The 17,044-nt window shown below is 49.7% G+C and overlaps 1 protein-coding gene across 1 annotated transcript in view; it reads right to left on the reverse strand.

Annotated features, from left to right (window-relative positions):
- Positions 1 to 4,484, reverse strand: part of LOC128694212 (uncharacterized) — a 233,316-nt gene extending 228,832 nt beyond the window's left edge. Inside the window, exon 1 of the mRNA XM_070093792.1 lies at positions 4,410 to 4,484. The gene's annotated coding sequence lies outside the window, so the exon portion shown is untranslated. The remainder of the gene's footprint in view (positions 1 to 4,409) is intronic.
- Positions 4,485 to 17,044: the final 12,560 nt, after the last annotated feature.

Consider the following 17,044-nt stretch of genomic DNA (forward strand, 5'->3'; position numbering starts at 1 on the left):
TGGACACACTGGCTGAGGTGGCAAGAAGAGCTCACTCGAGCAGAGCAAAGTTACTGGTAATGGGCGATTTCAACCACAGGGAGATCGACTGGGAAAACCTGGAGCCACATGGGGGTCCCGAAACATGGAGAGCAAAGATGATGGATGTGGTACTTGAAAACCTCATGCATCAACATGTCAGGGACACAACCAGAGAGAGAGGGGAGGATGAGCCAGCAAGACTGGATCTTGTGTTCACCCTGAGCAGTTCAGACATCGAGGACATCACTTACGAGAGGCCCCTTGGAGCTAGCGATCATGTGGTTCTGAGTTTTGACTATATAGTAGAGTTACAAGTGGAGAAGGTAACAGGAACTGAAGAGGACAGGCCAAACTATAAAAGGGGGGACTCTAACAGCACCTTTCAAGGCAGGTGAAATTGCCGACCTAGAAAATGTACAGAGAACTTTCACGGCGCGCATAACGGAGATAAAACACCTCAATTACTGGGAGCGCTTGAGGTTTCTAAACCTGTATTCCCTGGAACGCAGGAGGGAGAGATACATGATTATATACACCTGGAAAATCCTAGAGGGACTAGTACCAAACTTGCACACGAAAATCACTCACTACGAAAGCAAAAGACTTGGCAGACGATGCACCATCCCCCCAATGAAAAGCAGGGGTGTCACTAGCACGTTAAGAGACCATACAATAAGTGTCAGGGGCCCGAGACTGTTCAACTGCCTCCCAGCACACATAAGGGGGATTACCAACAGACCCCTGGCAGTCTTCAAGCTGGCACTGGACAAGCACCTAAAGACAGTTCCTGATCAGCCGGGCTGTGGCTCGTACGTTGGTTTGCGTGCAGCCAGCAGCAACAGCCTGGTTGATCAGGCGCTGATCCACCAGGAGGCCTGGTCACAGACCGGGCCGCGGGGGCGTTGACCCCCGAAACTCTCTCCAGGTAAACTCCAGGTAAACAGGTATGAGAAACTTCCTGCAGGAGGTTCAGTGGGACAGAGAAATGGTAGGAAAATCAGTAAACGAGATGATGGAATATGTGGCAACAAAGTGCAAGGAGGCAGAGGAAAGTTTTGTTCCCAAGGGAAACAGAAATAATAGGAAGACCAAGACGAGTCCTTGGTTTACCCGAAGGTGTAGGGAGGCAAAAGCTAAGTGCAACAGAGAATGGAAAAGGTACAGGAGGCATAGGACCCAGGAAAACAAGGAGATTAGTAGAAGAGCCAGAAACGAGTATGCGCAGATAAGGAGGGAGGCCCAGAGACAGTATGAAAACGACATAGCATCGAAAGTCAAATCTGACCCGAAACTGCTGTATAGCCACATTAGGAAGAAGACAACAGTCAAGGACCAGGTGATAAGGCTGAGGAAAGAAGGTGGAGAACTCACAAGAAACGATCAAGAGGTATGTGAGGAGCTCAACACGAGATTTAAGGAAGTATTTACAGTAGAGACAGGAAGGACTCTGGGGGGACAGACCAGATGGGGACACCAACAAGGAATACACCAACAAGTGTTGGACGACATACATACAGATGAGGAGGAGGTGAAGAAACTGCTAAGGGACATCGATACCTCAAAGGCAATGGGACCGGACAACATCTCTCCATGGGTCCTTAGAGAGGGAGCAGATATGTTGTGCGTACCACTTACCACAATCTTCAACACATCCCTGGAAACTGGGCAACTACCTGAGGTATGGAAGACAGCAAATGTAGTTCCCATTTTCAAAAAAGGAGACAGAAAAGAGGCACTAAACTATAGACCTGTGTCATTGACGTGTATAGTATGCAAAATTATGGAGAAGATTATCAGGAGGAGAGTGGTGGAGCACCTGGAACGGAACAGGAGTATAAATGCCAACCAGCACGGATTCACGGAAGGCAAATCCTGTGTCACAAACCTTCTGGAGTTTTATGATAAAATAACAGAAGTAAGACAAGAGAGAGAGGGGTGGGTTGATTGCATCTTCTTGGACTGCAAGAAGGCCTTTGACACAGTTCCTCACAAGAGATTAGTGCAGAAGCTAGAGCATCAGGCGCATATAACAGGAAGGGCACTGCAATGGATCAGAGAATACCTGACAGGGAGGCAACAACGAGTCATGGTACGTAATGATGTATCACAGTGGGCACCTGTGACGAGCGGGGTCCCACAGGGGTCGGTCCTAGGACCAGTGCTATTTTTGGTATATGTGAACGACATGACGGAAGGGTTAGACTCAGAAGTGTCCCTGTTTGCAGATGATGTGAAGTTAATGAGGAGAATTAAATCTGATGAGGACCAGGCAGGACTTCAAAGAGACCTGGACAGACTGGACACCTGGTCCAGCAAATGGCTTCTCGAATTTAATCCTGCCAAATGCAAAGTCATGAAGATAGGGGAAGGGCACAGAAGACCACAGACAGAGTATAGGCTAGGTGGCCAAAGACTGCAAACCTCACTCAAGGAGAAAGATCTTGGGGTGAGTATAACACCGAGCATGTCTCCGGAAGCACACATCAATCAGATAACTGCTGCAGCATATGGGCGCCTGGCAAACCTGAGAACAGCATTCCGACACCTTAGTAAGGAATCATTCAAGACACTGTACACCGTGTATGTCAGGCCCATACTGGAGTATGCAGCACCTGTTTGGAACCCGCACTTGATAAAGCACGTCAAGAAACTAGAGAAAGTACAAAGGTTTGCCACAAGGTTAGTTCCAGAGCTAAGGGGAATGTCCTATGAAGAAAGATTAAGGGAAATCGGCCTGACGACACTGGAGGACAGGAGGGTCAGGGGAGACATGATAACGACATATAAAATACTGCGTGGAATAGACAAGGTGGACAAGGACAGGATGTTCCAGGGAGGGGACACAGAAACAAGAGGCCACAATTGGAAGTTGAAGACACAAATGAGTCAGAGAGATAGTAGGAAGTATTTCTTCAGTCATAGAGTTGTAAGGCAGTGGAATAGCCTAGAAAATGACGTAGTGGAGGCAGGAACCATACACAGTTTTAAGACGAGGTTTGATAAAGCTCATGGAGTGGGGGGAGAGAGGGTCTAGTAGCAACCGGTGAAGAGGCGGGGCCAGGAGCTAGGACTCGACCCCTGCAACCACAAATAGGTGAGTACAAATAGGTGAGTACACACTTTAGTTTAATATCTTTATGCACCCCATACCCATCCTGTGGGCGGTAGTCAAAAGATTACAAAGGTACATAATGGGTCCAGTGACTGGACCCCAAAGTTATGATAGCTGAACTAGTTACAAAGGTCACAGCTGACCTAGAGACTGTTGATTGGCCTACAGAATTCTCCAAGGCCAATGGTATTGATGACTGGACAGACATTTTTCTTAACAAATTACTTAGACTATACAACAAACATTGTCCTATAAAAACAAAACAGATCACAAACAAACGGCTTGGTTGCCCATGGCTAACCAGCACCATTCTGAAATCCATTGACAAGAAACACCAATATGAAAAGCAATATTGACTGGGCTTAATACACAAAGATACTCTTAAACACTATTCATCAGCTCTCACCAAAGTAATAAAGAAAGCCAAACAATTATACTACTCCAGTAGATTCACAGACACTAGAGGTGATATAAAAAAGACCTGGAAAACACTCTCTCAGATTCTAGGGACCCACAAACTGAGAAAAACCAAGAATATTGTCCTAACTAAACCTAATGAAACACCACTACATCCCACTGACACAGCTAACAAGATAAACGACATCTTCTCAAACATAGGATCTAATCTCGCCAGTAAAATCCCACATACCAATGCCCATGCCGGGGACTACCAAGATGGGAATTTCCCTAATTCCTTCTATCTTGCACCAACTGAGCCCACGGAAGTCATTGAGACCATAAAGTCACTTAAAAATAACTCGGGGAATCTGTCTCATGTCCCACCATTACTGTACAAGCGAGCAGCCCATGTCCTTTCGCATGCTATTTCATTACTTTTTAACAAGTCACTAGAGACTAGCACCTTCCCGAAACTACTCAAGATGGCAAGGGTTACACCAATACATAAAGGTGGTGACCCTACAGACTTAAACAACTATAGGCCAATATCTAACTTACCATTGCTATCCAAAATCTTTGAGAAACTAGTGCACAGGAGACTGCATTCATTTATAACGGCTCAAAACATACTCAACCCATGCCAGTTTGGATTCAGGAAAAATAAAAGCACTAATGATGCAATCATAAAAATGCTAGATCTGCTTTACACAGCATTGGAAAATAAGAAATATCCACTAGGAATTTTTATTGACCTAAGAAAAGCTTTTGACACAGTAGACCACGACATCCTACTCCACAAACTTGATCACTATGGTATAAGAGGCTATGCGCTTGCTTATTTCAAATCTTACATTACTAATAGGTATCAGTACGTCACCATTAAAGACACAGCATCAGCAACACGGCCACTTGATACTGGAGTTCCGCAGGGAAGTGTCCTTGGTCCCCTGCTCTTCCTCATATACATCAATGACCTTTCAAACGTATCCCAACACCTGAAACCCATTCTCTTTGCTGATGACACGACTTATGTCATCTCTCACCCTAATCTTGCCATCCACAACACCATTGTGAATGAGGAGCTGATTAAAATATCGACTTGGATGACAGCCAATAAACTTACGCTTAACACTGACAAAACCTACTATATTATGTTTGGTAGCAGAGCAGGAGATGCACAAATTAACATTAAGATTGACAACACTCTAATTACCAGAAATAATGGGGGAAAATTCCTAGGCTTATATCTTGACAACAACCTGAATTTCAGCACTCATATCCAGCATATAGCCAAAAAACTATCCAAAACGGATGGGATCCTCTCCAAGATACGATACTACGTGCCGCAAAATGCCCTTCTCACACTATACTACTCACTTATTTATCCATACCTCACCTATGCTATTTGTGCTTGGGGATCAACTGCAGCAACACACCTAAAGCCAATAATAACCCAACAAAAAGCTGCAGTAAGAATAATCACTAAATCCCATCCCTGGCAACACACCTCCCCACTCTTCATAGACCTAAACTTACTCCCAGTTCAGTACATCCACACTTACTACTGTGCAATCTACATCTACAGGGCCTTAAGCTCTAATATCAACCTTGACCTAAAACGCTTTCTTGATAGTTGTGACAGAACCCACAGGCATAACACCAGACACAAACATCTCTACGACATTCCCCGTGTCCGACTAAACCTTTACAAAAATTCAATGTATGTCAAAGGCCCTAAAATCTGGAATACCCTACCTGAGAACTCTAGAACTGCAGACACATTCATCACCTTCAAAGCTACCATTAGAAAACATCTTATCTCCCTGATACACCCCGTCAACTAACTACACGAATACCACCTGGTGGTTCACACTTACACTCACTCACTCATTTGACCATAAACAATTAAGAATAAAACTAAGTATGCCCGAAATGCCTAGCCATGCTAAGCGTTCTAGTGGTACACTCTGTAATCACAATTTTACTACATGTAAACCAAACAATAACCAAATTTCTGTAAACTCAGCATTGTAATCCTTATAGAGAATAAACTTTGAATTGAATTGAATTGAATTGAATTGAATCAAGGAGTGCAGATTCCTTGACTCCACAGTGCAGGTTATTGTGTATAACGCCACTAGCTATATTATAAAGTTAGAGGCATATTACTACAAATTTCAAATGGTCTTAGCAAATAGAAGCATCCTCAGACAACCACAAGAATACATTATATTGCAGATTCTCCAGCAAGAAAGGAGACTCTGTTTACCTAGAGTTTACCTGGAGAGAGTTTCGGGGGTCGACGCCCCCGCGGCCCGGTCTGTGACCAGGCCTCGTGGTGGATCAGCGCCTGATCAGCCAGGCTGTTGCTGCTGGCTGCACGCAAACCAACGTACGAGCCACAGCCCGGCTGATCAGGAACTGACTTTAGGTGCTTGTCCAGTGCCAGCTTGAAGACTGCCAGGGGTCTGTTGGTAATCCCCCTTATGTGTGCTGGGAGGCAGTTGAACAGTCTCGGGCCCCTGACACTTATTGTATGGTCTCTTAACGTGCTAGTGACACCCCTGCTTTTCATTGGGGGGATGGTGCATCGTCTGCCAAGTCTTTTGCTTTCGTAGTGAGTGATTTTCGTGTGCAAGTTCGGTACTAGTCCCTCTAGGATTTTCCAGGTGTATATAATCATGTATCTCTCTCTCCTGCGTTCCAGGGAATACAGGTTTAGGAACCTCAAGCGCTCCCAGTAATTGAGGTGTTTTATCTCCGTTATGCGCGCCGTGAAAGTTCTCTGTACATTTTCTAGGAAGTCACTTGTTATGCTGAACATTTAAGCAAATTAGGACAATTTTGTCCCAGGATGCGACCCACACCAGTCCACTAACACCCAGGATGCCACCCACACCAGTCCACTAACACCCAGGATGTGACCCACACCAGTCCACTAACGCCCAGGATGCCACCCACACCAGTCCACTAACACCCAGGATGTGACCCACACCAGTCCACTAACACCCAGGATGTGACCCACACCAGTCCACTAACGCCCAGGATGCCACCCACACCAGTCCACTAACACCCAGGATGTGACCCACACCAGTCCACTAACACCCAGGATGTGACCCACACTAGTCCACTAACACCCAGGATGTGACCCACACCAGTCCACTAACGCCCAGGATGCCACCCACACCAGTCCACTAACACCCAGGATGTGACCCACACCAGTCCACTAACACCCAGGATGTGACCCACACCAGTCCACTAACACCCAGGATGTGACCCACACCAGTCCACTAACACCCAGGATGTGACCCACACCAGTCCACTAACACCCAGGATGCGACCCACACCAGTCCACTAACACCCAGGATGTGACCCACACCAGTCCACTAACACCCAGGATGCGACCCACACCAGTCCACTAACACCCAGGATGTGACCCACACCAGTCCACTAACACCCAGGATGTGACCCACACCAGTCCACTAACACCCAGGATGTGACCCACACCAGTCCATTAACACCCAGGATGCGACCCACACCAGTCCACTAACACCCAGGATGTGACCCACACCAGTCCACTAACACCCAGGATGCGACCCACACCAGTCCACTAACACCCAGGAAGCGACCCACACCAGTCCACTAACACCCAGGATGTGACCCACTCCAGTCCACTAACACCCAGGATGTGACCCACACCAGTCCACTAACACCCAGGATGTGACCCACACCAGTCCACTAACACCCAGGATGTGACCCGCACCAGTCCACTAACACCCAGGATGTGACCCGCACCAGTCCACTAACACCCAGGATGCGACCCACACCAGTCCACTAACACCCAGGATGTGACCCACACCAGTCCACTAACACCCAGGATGTGACCCACAGTAGTCCACTAACACCCAGGATGTGACCCACACCAGTCCACTAACACCCAGGATGTGACCCACACCAGTCCACTAACACCCAGGATGTGACCCACACCAGTCCACTAACACCCAGGATGCCACCCACACCAGTCCACTAACACCCAGGATGCGACCCACACCAGTCCACTAACACCCAGGATGTGACCCACACCAGTCCACTAACACCCAGGATGTGACCCACACCTGTCCACTAACGCCCAGGATGTGACCCACACCAGTCCACTAACACCCAGGATGTGACCCACACCAGTCCACTAACACCCAGGATGTGACCCACACCAGTCCACTAACGCCCAGGATGTGACCAACACCAGTCCACTAACACCCAGGATGTGACCCACACCAGTCCACTAACACCCAGGATGTGACCCACACCAGTCCACTAACGCCCAGAATGTGACCCACACCAGTCCACTAACACCCAGGATGTGACCCACACCAGTCCACTAACACCCAGGATGTGACCTACACCAGTCCACTAACACCCAGGATGTGACCCACACCAGTCCACTAACGCCCAGGATGTGACCCACACCAGTCCACTAACACCCAGGATGTGACCCACACCAGTCCACTAACACCCAGGATGTGACTCACACCAGTCCACTAACACCCAGGATGCCACCCACACCAGCCCACTAACACCCAGGATGTGACCCACACCAGTCCACTAGCACCCAGGATGCCACCCACACCAGTCCACTAACACCCAGGATGTGACCCACACCAGTCCACTAGCACCCAGGATGCCACCCACACCAGTCCACTAACACCCAGGATGTGACCCACACCAGTCCACTAACGCCCAGGATGTGACCCACACCAGTCCACTAACACCCAGGATGTGACCCACACCAGTCCACTAACACCCAGGATGTGACCCACACCAGTCCACTAACACCCAGGATGTGACCCACACCAGTCCACTAACACACAGGATGTGACCCACACCAGTCCACTAACACCCAGGATGCCACCCACACCAGTCCACTAACACCCAGGATGTGACCCACACCAGTCCACTAACACCCAGGATGCCACCCACACCAGTCCACTAACACCCAGGATGTGACCCACACCAGTCCACTAACACCCAGGATGTGACCCACACCAGTCCACTAACACCCAGGATGTGACCCACACCAGTCCACTAACACCCAGGATGCCACCCACACCAGTCCACTAACACCCAGGATGTGACCCACACCAGTCCACTAACACCCACGATGCCACCCACACCAGTCCACTAACACCCAGGACGCCACCCACACCAGTCCACTAACACCCAGGATGTGACCCACAGTAGTCCACTAACACCCAGGATGTGACCCACACCAGTCCACTAACACCCAGGATGTGACCCACACCAGTCCACTAACACCCAGGATGTGACCCACACCAGTCCACTAACACCCAGGATGCCACCCACACCAGTCCACTAACACCCAGGATGCGACCCACACCAGTCCACTAACACCCAGGATGTGACCCACACCAGTCCACTAACACCCAGGATGTGACCCACACATTTCCACTAACGCCCAGGATGTGACCCACACCAGTCCACTAACACCCAGGATGTTACCCACACCAGTCCACTAACACCCAGGATGTGACCCACACCAGTCCACTAACGCCCAGGATGTGACCCACACCAGTCCACTAACACCCAGTATGTGACCCACACCAGTCCACTAACACCCAGGATGTGACACACACCAGTCCACTAACGCCCAGAATGTGACCCACACCAGTCCACTAACACCCAGGATGTGACCCACACCAGTCCACTAACACCCAGGATGTGACCTACACCAGTCCACTAACACCCAGGATGTGACCCACACCAGTCCACTAACGCCCAGGATGTGACCCACACCAGTCCACTAACACCCAGGATGTGACCCACACCAGTCCACTAACACCCAGGATGTGACTCACACCAGTCCACTAACACCCAGGATGCCACCCACACCAGCCCACTAACACCCAGGACGTGACCCACACCAGTCCACTAGCACCCAGGATGCCACCCACACCAGTCCACTAACACCCAGGATGTGACCCACACCAGTCCACTAGCACCCAGGATGCCACCCACACCAGTCCACTAACATCCAGGATGTGACCCACACCAGTCCACTAACGCCCAGGATGTGACCCACACCAGTCCACTAACACCCAGGATGTGACCCACACCAGTCCACTAACACCCAGGATGTGACCCACACCAGTCCACTAACACCCAGGATGTGACCCACACCAGTCTGCTAACACACAGGATGTGACCCACACCAGTCCACTAACACCCAGGATGCCACCCACACCAGTCCACTAACACCCAGGATGTGACCCACACCAGTCCACTAACACCCAGGATGCCACCCACACCAGTCCACTAACACCCAGGATGTGACCCACACCAGTCCACTAACACCCAGGATGTGACCCACACCAGTCCACTAACACCCAGGATGTGACCCACACCAGTCCACTAACACCCAGGATGCCACCCACAACAGTCCACTAACACCCAGGATGTGACCCACACCAGTCCACTAACACCCAGGATGCCACCCACACCAGTCCACTAACACCCAGGACGCCACCCACACCAGTCCACTAACACCCAGGATGTGACCCACACCAGTCCACTAACACCCAGGATGTGACCCACACCAGTCCACTAACACCCAGGATGCCACCCACACCAGTCCACTAACACCCAGGATGCCACCCACACCAGTCCACTAATACCCAGGATGCCACCCACACCAGTCCACTAACGCCCAGGATGTGACCCACACCAGTCCACTAACACCCAGGATGCCACCCACACCAGTCCACTAACACCCCGGATGTGACCCACACCAGTCCACTAACGACCAGGATGTGACCCACACCAGTCTACTAACACCCAGGATGTGACCCACACCAGTCTACTAACACCCAGGATGTGACCCACACCAGTCCACTAACACCCAGGATGTGACCCACACCAGTCCACTAACACCCAGGATGTGACCCACACCAGTCCACTAACACCCAGGATGTGACCCACACCAGTCCACTAACACCCAGGATGTGACCCACACCAGTCCACTAGCACCCAGGATGTGACCCACACCAGTCTACTAACACCCAGGATGTGACCCACACCAGTCCACTAACGCCCAGGATGTGACCCACACCAGTCTACTAACACCCAGGATGTGACCCACACCAGTCCACTAACGCCCAGGATGTGACCCACACCAGTCCACTAACACCCAGGATGTGACCCACACCAGTCCACTAACACCCAGGATGTGACCCACTCCAGTCCACTAACGCCCAGGATGTGACCCACACCAGTCTACTAACACCCAGGATGTGACCCACGCAAGTCCACTAACGCCCAGGATGTGACCCACACCAGTCCACTAACACCCAGGATGTGACCCACACCAGTCCACTAACACCCAGGATGTGACCCACACCAGTCCACTAACACCCAGGATGTGACCCACACCAGTCCACTAACACCCAGGATGTGACCCACACCAGTCCACTAACGCCCAGGATGTGACCCACACCAGTCCACTAACACCCAGGATGTGACCCACACCAGTCCACTAACACCCAGGATGTGACCCACACCAGTCCACTTACGCCAAGGATGTGACCCACACCAGTCTACTAACACCCAGGATGTGACCCACACCAGTCCACTAACGCCCAGGATATTACCCACACCAGTCCACTAACACCCAGGATGTGACCCACACCAGTCCACTAACACCCAGGATGTGACCCACACCAGTCCACTAACACCAAGGATATGACCCACACCAGTCCACTAACACCCAGGATGTGACCCACACCAGTCCACTAACACCCAGGATGTGATCCACACCAGTCCACTAACACCCAGGATGTGATCCACACCAGTCCACTAACACCCAGGATGTGACCCACACCAGTCCACTAACACCCAGGATGTGACCCACACCAGTCCACTAACACCCAGGATGCCACCCACACCAGTCCACTAACACCCAGGATGTGACCCACACCAGTCCACTAACACCCAGGATGCCACCCACACCAGTCCACTAACACCCAGGATGTGACCCACACCAGTCCACTAACACCCAGGATGCCACCCACACCAGTCCACTAACACCCAGGATGTGACCCACACCAGTCCACTAACACCCAGGATGTGACCCACACCAGACCACTAACGCCCAGGATGTGATCCACACCAGTCCACTAACACCCAGGATGTGACCCACACCAGTCCACTAACACCCAGGATGTGACCCACACCAGTCCACTAACACCCAAGATGTGACCCACACCAGTCCACTAACACCCAGGATGTGACCCACACCAGTCCACTAACACCCAGAATGTGACCCACACCAGTCGACTAACACCCAGGATGTGACCCACACCAGTCCACTAACCCCCAGGATGTGACCCACACCAGTCCACTAACACCCAGGATGTGACCCACACCAGTCCACTAACACCCAGGATGCCACCCACACCAGTCCACTAACACCCAGGATGTGACCCACACCAGTCCACTAACACCCAGGATGTGACCCACACCAGTCCACTAACACCCAGGATGTGACCCACACCAGTCCACTAACACCCAGGATGCCATCCACACCAGTCCACTAACACCCAGGATGTGACCCACACCAGTCCACTAACACCCAGGATGTGACCCACACCAGTCCACTAACACCCAGGATGTGACCCACACCAGTCCACTAACACCCAGGATGCCACCCACACCAGTCCACTAACACCCAGGATGTGACCCACACCAGTCCACTAACACCCAGGATGCCACCCACACCAGTCCACTAACACCCAGGATGCCACCCACACCAGTCCACTAACACCCAGGATGTGACCCACACCAGTCCACTAACACCCAGGATGCCACCCACACCAGTCCACTAACACCCAGGATGTGACCCACACCAGTCCACTAACACCCAGGATGTGACCCACACCAGTCCACTAACACCCAGGATGTGACCCACACCAGTCCACTAACACCCAGGATGTGACCCACACCAGTCCACTAACACCCAGGATGCCACCCACACCAGTCCACTAACACCCAGGATGTGACCCACACCAGTCAACTATCACCCAGGATGCCACCTACACCAGTCCACTAACACCCAGGATGTGACCCACACCAGTCCACTAACACCCAGGATGCCACCCACACCAGTCCACTAACACCCAGGATGTGACCCACACCAGTCCACTAACACCCAGGATGTGACCCACACCAGTCCACTAACACCCAGGATGTGACCCACACCAGTCCACTAACACCCAGGATGTGACCCACACCAGTCCACTAACACCCAGGATGCCACCCACACCAGTCCACTAACACCCAGGATGTGACCCACACCAGTCCACTAACACCCAGGATGTGACCCACACCAGTCCACTAACACCCAGGATGCCACCCACACCAGTCCACTAACACCCAGGATATGACCCACACCAGTCCACTAACACCCAGGATGCCACCCACACCAGTCCACTAACACCCAGGATGCCACCCACACCAGTCCACTAACACCCAGGATGTGACCCACACCAGTCCACTAACACCCAGGATGCCACCCACACCAGTCCACTAACACCCAGGATGTGACCCACACCAGTCCACTAACACCCAGGATGTGACCCACACCAGTCCACTAACACCCAGGATGCCACCCACACCAGTCCACTAACACCCAGGATGTGACCCACACCAGTCCACTAACACCCAGGATGCCACCCACACCAGTCCACTAACACCCAGGATGCCACCCACACCAGTCCACTAACACCCAGGATGTGACCCACACCAGTCCACTAACACCCAGGATGCCACCCACACCAGTCCACTAACACCCAGGATGTGACCCACACCAGTCCACTAACACCCAGGATGTGACCCACACCAGTCCACTAACACCCAGGATGTGACCCACACCAGTCCACTAACACCCAGGATGCCACCCACACCAGTCCACTAACACCCAGGATGTGACCCACACCAGTCCACTAACACCCAGGATGCCACCCACACCAGTCCACTAACACCCAGGATGTGACCCACACCAGTCCACTAACACCCAGGATGCCACCCACACCACCCCACTAACACATTTTAATGATGACTGAACATAGACAACCGGTGTAAAGAAACACTTCCAATGTTTCCACCATTCGCCGGGAATCGAACCCGGAGCCTCACCGTGGGAAGCGAGAGTTTTTACCACCAGATCACGGGGCTTCTGTCTACCAGGCCTGCAGAGGCTTTCACGTAGGTCTGCTAGTCTTACAGAGGCTTCTGTCTTAATATAATAGGCCAACAGAGGCTTTCATGTAGGTCATAGGCCTAGAGAGGCTGCCATGTAGGTCATATAGGCCCACACTGACTTCCATGTAGATCATATAGGCCTACACTGACTTCCATGTAGGTCATATAGGCCTATACTGACTTCCATGTAGATCATATAGGCCTACACTGATTCCATATAGGTCATATAGGCCTACACTAACTTTCATGTAGGTCATATAGCCCTACAGTGGCTTCCATGTAGATCACATAGGCCTACACTGACTTCCATGTAGATCATATAGGCCTACACTGACTTCCATGTAGATCATATAGGCCTACACTGGCTTCCATGTAGATCACATAGGCCTACATTGATTTCCATGCAGATAATATAGGCCTACAGTGGCTTCCATGTAGATCATATAGGCCTACACTGACTTCCATGTAGATCATATAGGCCTACACTGACTTCCATGTAGATCATATAGGCCTACAGTGGCTTCCATGTAGATCATATAGACCTACACTGACTTCCATGTAGATCATATAGGTCTACACTGACTTCCATGTAGATCATATAGGCTTACACTGACTTCCATGTAGGTCATATAGGCCTACACTGACTTCCATGTAGGTCGTATAGGCCTAAATTGGCTTCCATGTAGGTCATATAGGCCTACAGTGGCTTCCATGTAGATCGTATAGGCCTACACTGACTTCCATGTAGGTCATATAGGCCTACACTGACTTCCATGTAGATCATATAGGCCTACACTGGCTTCCATGTAGATCATATAGGCCTAAAGTGGCTTCCATGTATTTCACATAGGCCTACAGTGGCTTCTATGTAGGTCATATTGGCCTACACTGACTTCCATGTAGGTGATACAGGCCTACAGTGGCTTCCATGTAGATCATATAGATCTACACTGACTTCCATGTAGATCATATAGGCTTACACTGGCTTCCATGTAGATCATATAGGCCTACACTGACTTCCATGTAGATCATATAGGCCTACACTGACTTCCATGTAGGTCATATAGGCCTACAGTGGCTTCCATGTAGGTCATATAGGCCTACAGTGGCTTCCATGTAGGTCATATAGGCCTACAGTTGCTTCTATGTAGGTCGTATAGGACTACACTGACTTCCATGTAGGTCATATAGGCCTACAATGACTTCCATGTAGGTCATATAGGCCTAAAGTGGCTTCCATGTAGGTCATATAGGCCTACACTGACTTCCATGTAGGTCATGTAGGCCTACACTGACTTCCATGTAGGTCATATAGGCCTACACTGATTTGCATGTAGATCATATAGGCCAACAATGGCTTCCTTGTAGATCATATAGGCCTACATTGACTTCCATGTAGGTCATATAGGCTTACCGTGGCTTCCATGTAGGTCATATAGGCCTACAGTGGCTTCCATGTAGGTCATATAGGCCTACAGTGGATTCCGTGTAGGTCATATAGGCCTACAGTGGCTTCCATGTAGGTCATATAGGCCTACAGTGGCTTCCATGTATGCCATATAGGCCTACCGTGGCTTCCATGTAGGTCATATAGGCCTACTGTGGCTTCCATGTAGGTCATATAGGCCTACAGTGGCTTCCATGTAAGTCATATAGGCCTACTGTTGTGATGCAGTTCAATTGGGCTTGTGAGGTCTCTAGGGAGACCTAATTATATGGTCACACCTGCCTTAGCAAATGTCGGGTAGTCACGCCCACGTCTGAGGTCTTTTGTTCTTAACAGCGTCAGACCTCGGCGTCAGGTTGTAACACGTGGTACATACACCATTGGGGAGGGGGTACTTTGACTACGATATAAGCCCAGGGAACAGCGGGGCTAACCAGCACCATTCTGAAATCCATTGACAAGAAACACCAATATGAAAAGCAATATAGACAGGGCTTAATACACAAAGATACTCTTAAACACTATTCATCAGCTCTCACCAAAGTGATAAAAAAAGGCAAACAACTATACTATTCCAGTAGATTCACAGACACTAGAGGAGATATAAAAAAGACCTGGAAAACACTCTCTCAGATTCTAGGGACCCACAAACTGAGAAAAACCAAGAATATTGTCCTAACTAAACCTAATGAAACACCACTACATCCCACTGACACAGCTAACAAGATAAACAACTTCTTCTCAAACATAGGATCTGATCTCGCCAGTAAAATCCCACATACCAATGCCCATGCCGGGGACTACCTAGATGGAAATTTCCCTAATTCCTTCTATCTTGCACCAACTGAGCCCACGGAAGTCATTGAGATCATAAAGTCACTTAAAAATAACTCGGGGAATCTGTCTCATGTCCCACCATTACTGTACAAGCGAGCGGCCCATGTCCTTTCGCATGCTATTTCATTACTTTTTAACAAGTCACTAGAGACTAGCACCTTCCCGAAACTACTCAAGATGGCAAGGGTTACACCAATACATAAAGGTGGTGACCCTACAGACTTAAACAACTATAGGCCAATATCTAACTTACCATTGCTATCCAAAATCTTTGAGAAACTCGTGCACAGGAGACTGTATTCATTTATAACGGCTCAAAACATACTCAACCCCTGCCAGTTTGGATTCAGGAAAAATAAAAGCACTAATGATGCAATCATAAAAATGCTAGATCTGCTTTACACAGCATTGGAAAATAAGGAATATCCACTAGGAATTTTTATTGACCTAAGAAAAGCTTTTGACACAGTAGACCACGACATCTTACTCCACAAACTTGATCATTACGGTATAAGAGGCCATGCGCTTGCTTATTTCAAATCTTACATTACTAATAGGTATCAGTACGTCTCCATTAAAGACACAGCATCAGCAACACAGCCACTTGATACTGGAGTTCCGCAGGGAAGTGTCCTTGGTCCCCTGCTCTTCCTCATATACATCAATGACCTTCCAAACGTATCCCAACACCTGAAACCCATTCCCTTTGCTGATGACACGACTTATGTCATCTCTCACCCTAATCTTGCCACCCTCAACACCATTGTGAATGAGGAGCTGATTAAAATATCGACTTGGATGACAGCCAATAAACTTACGCTTAACACTGACAAAACCTACTATATTATGTTTGGTAGCAGAGCAGGAGATGCACAAATTAACATTAAGATTGACAACACTCTAATTACCAGAAATAATGGGGGAAAATTCCTAGGCTTATACCTTGACAACAACCTGAA

The sequence above is a fragment of the Cherax quadricarinatus genome, chromosome 43 (assembly GCF_038502225.1).
Source record: "Cherax quadricarinatus isolate ZL_2023a chromosome 43, ASM3850222v1, whole genome shotgun sequence".
Classification (NCBI taxonomy): domain Eukaryota; kingdom Metazoa; phylum Arthropoda; class Malacostraca; order Decapoda; family Parastacidae; genus Cherax; species Cherax quadricarinatus.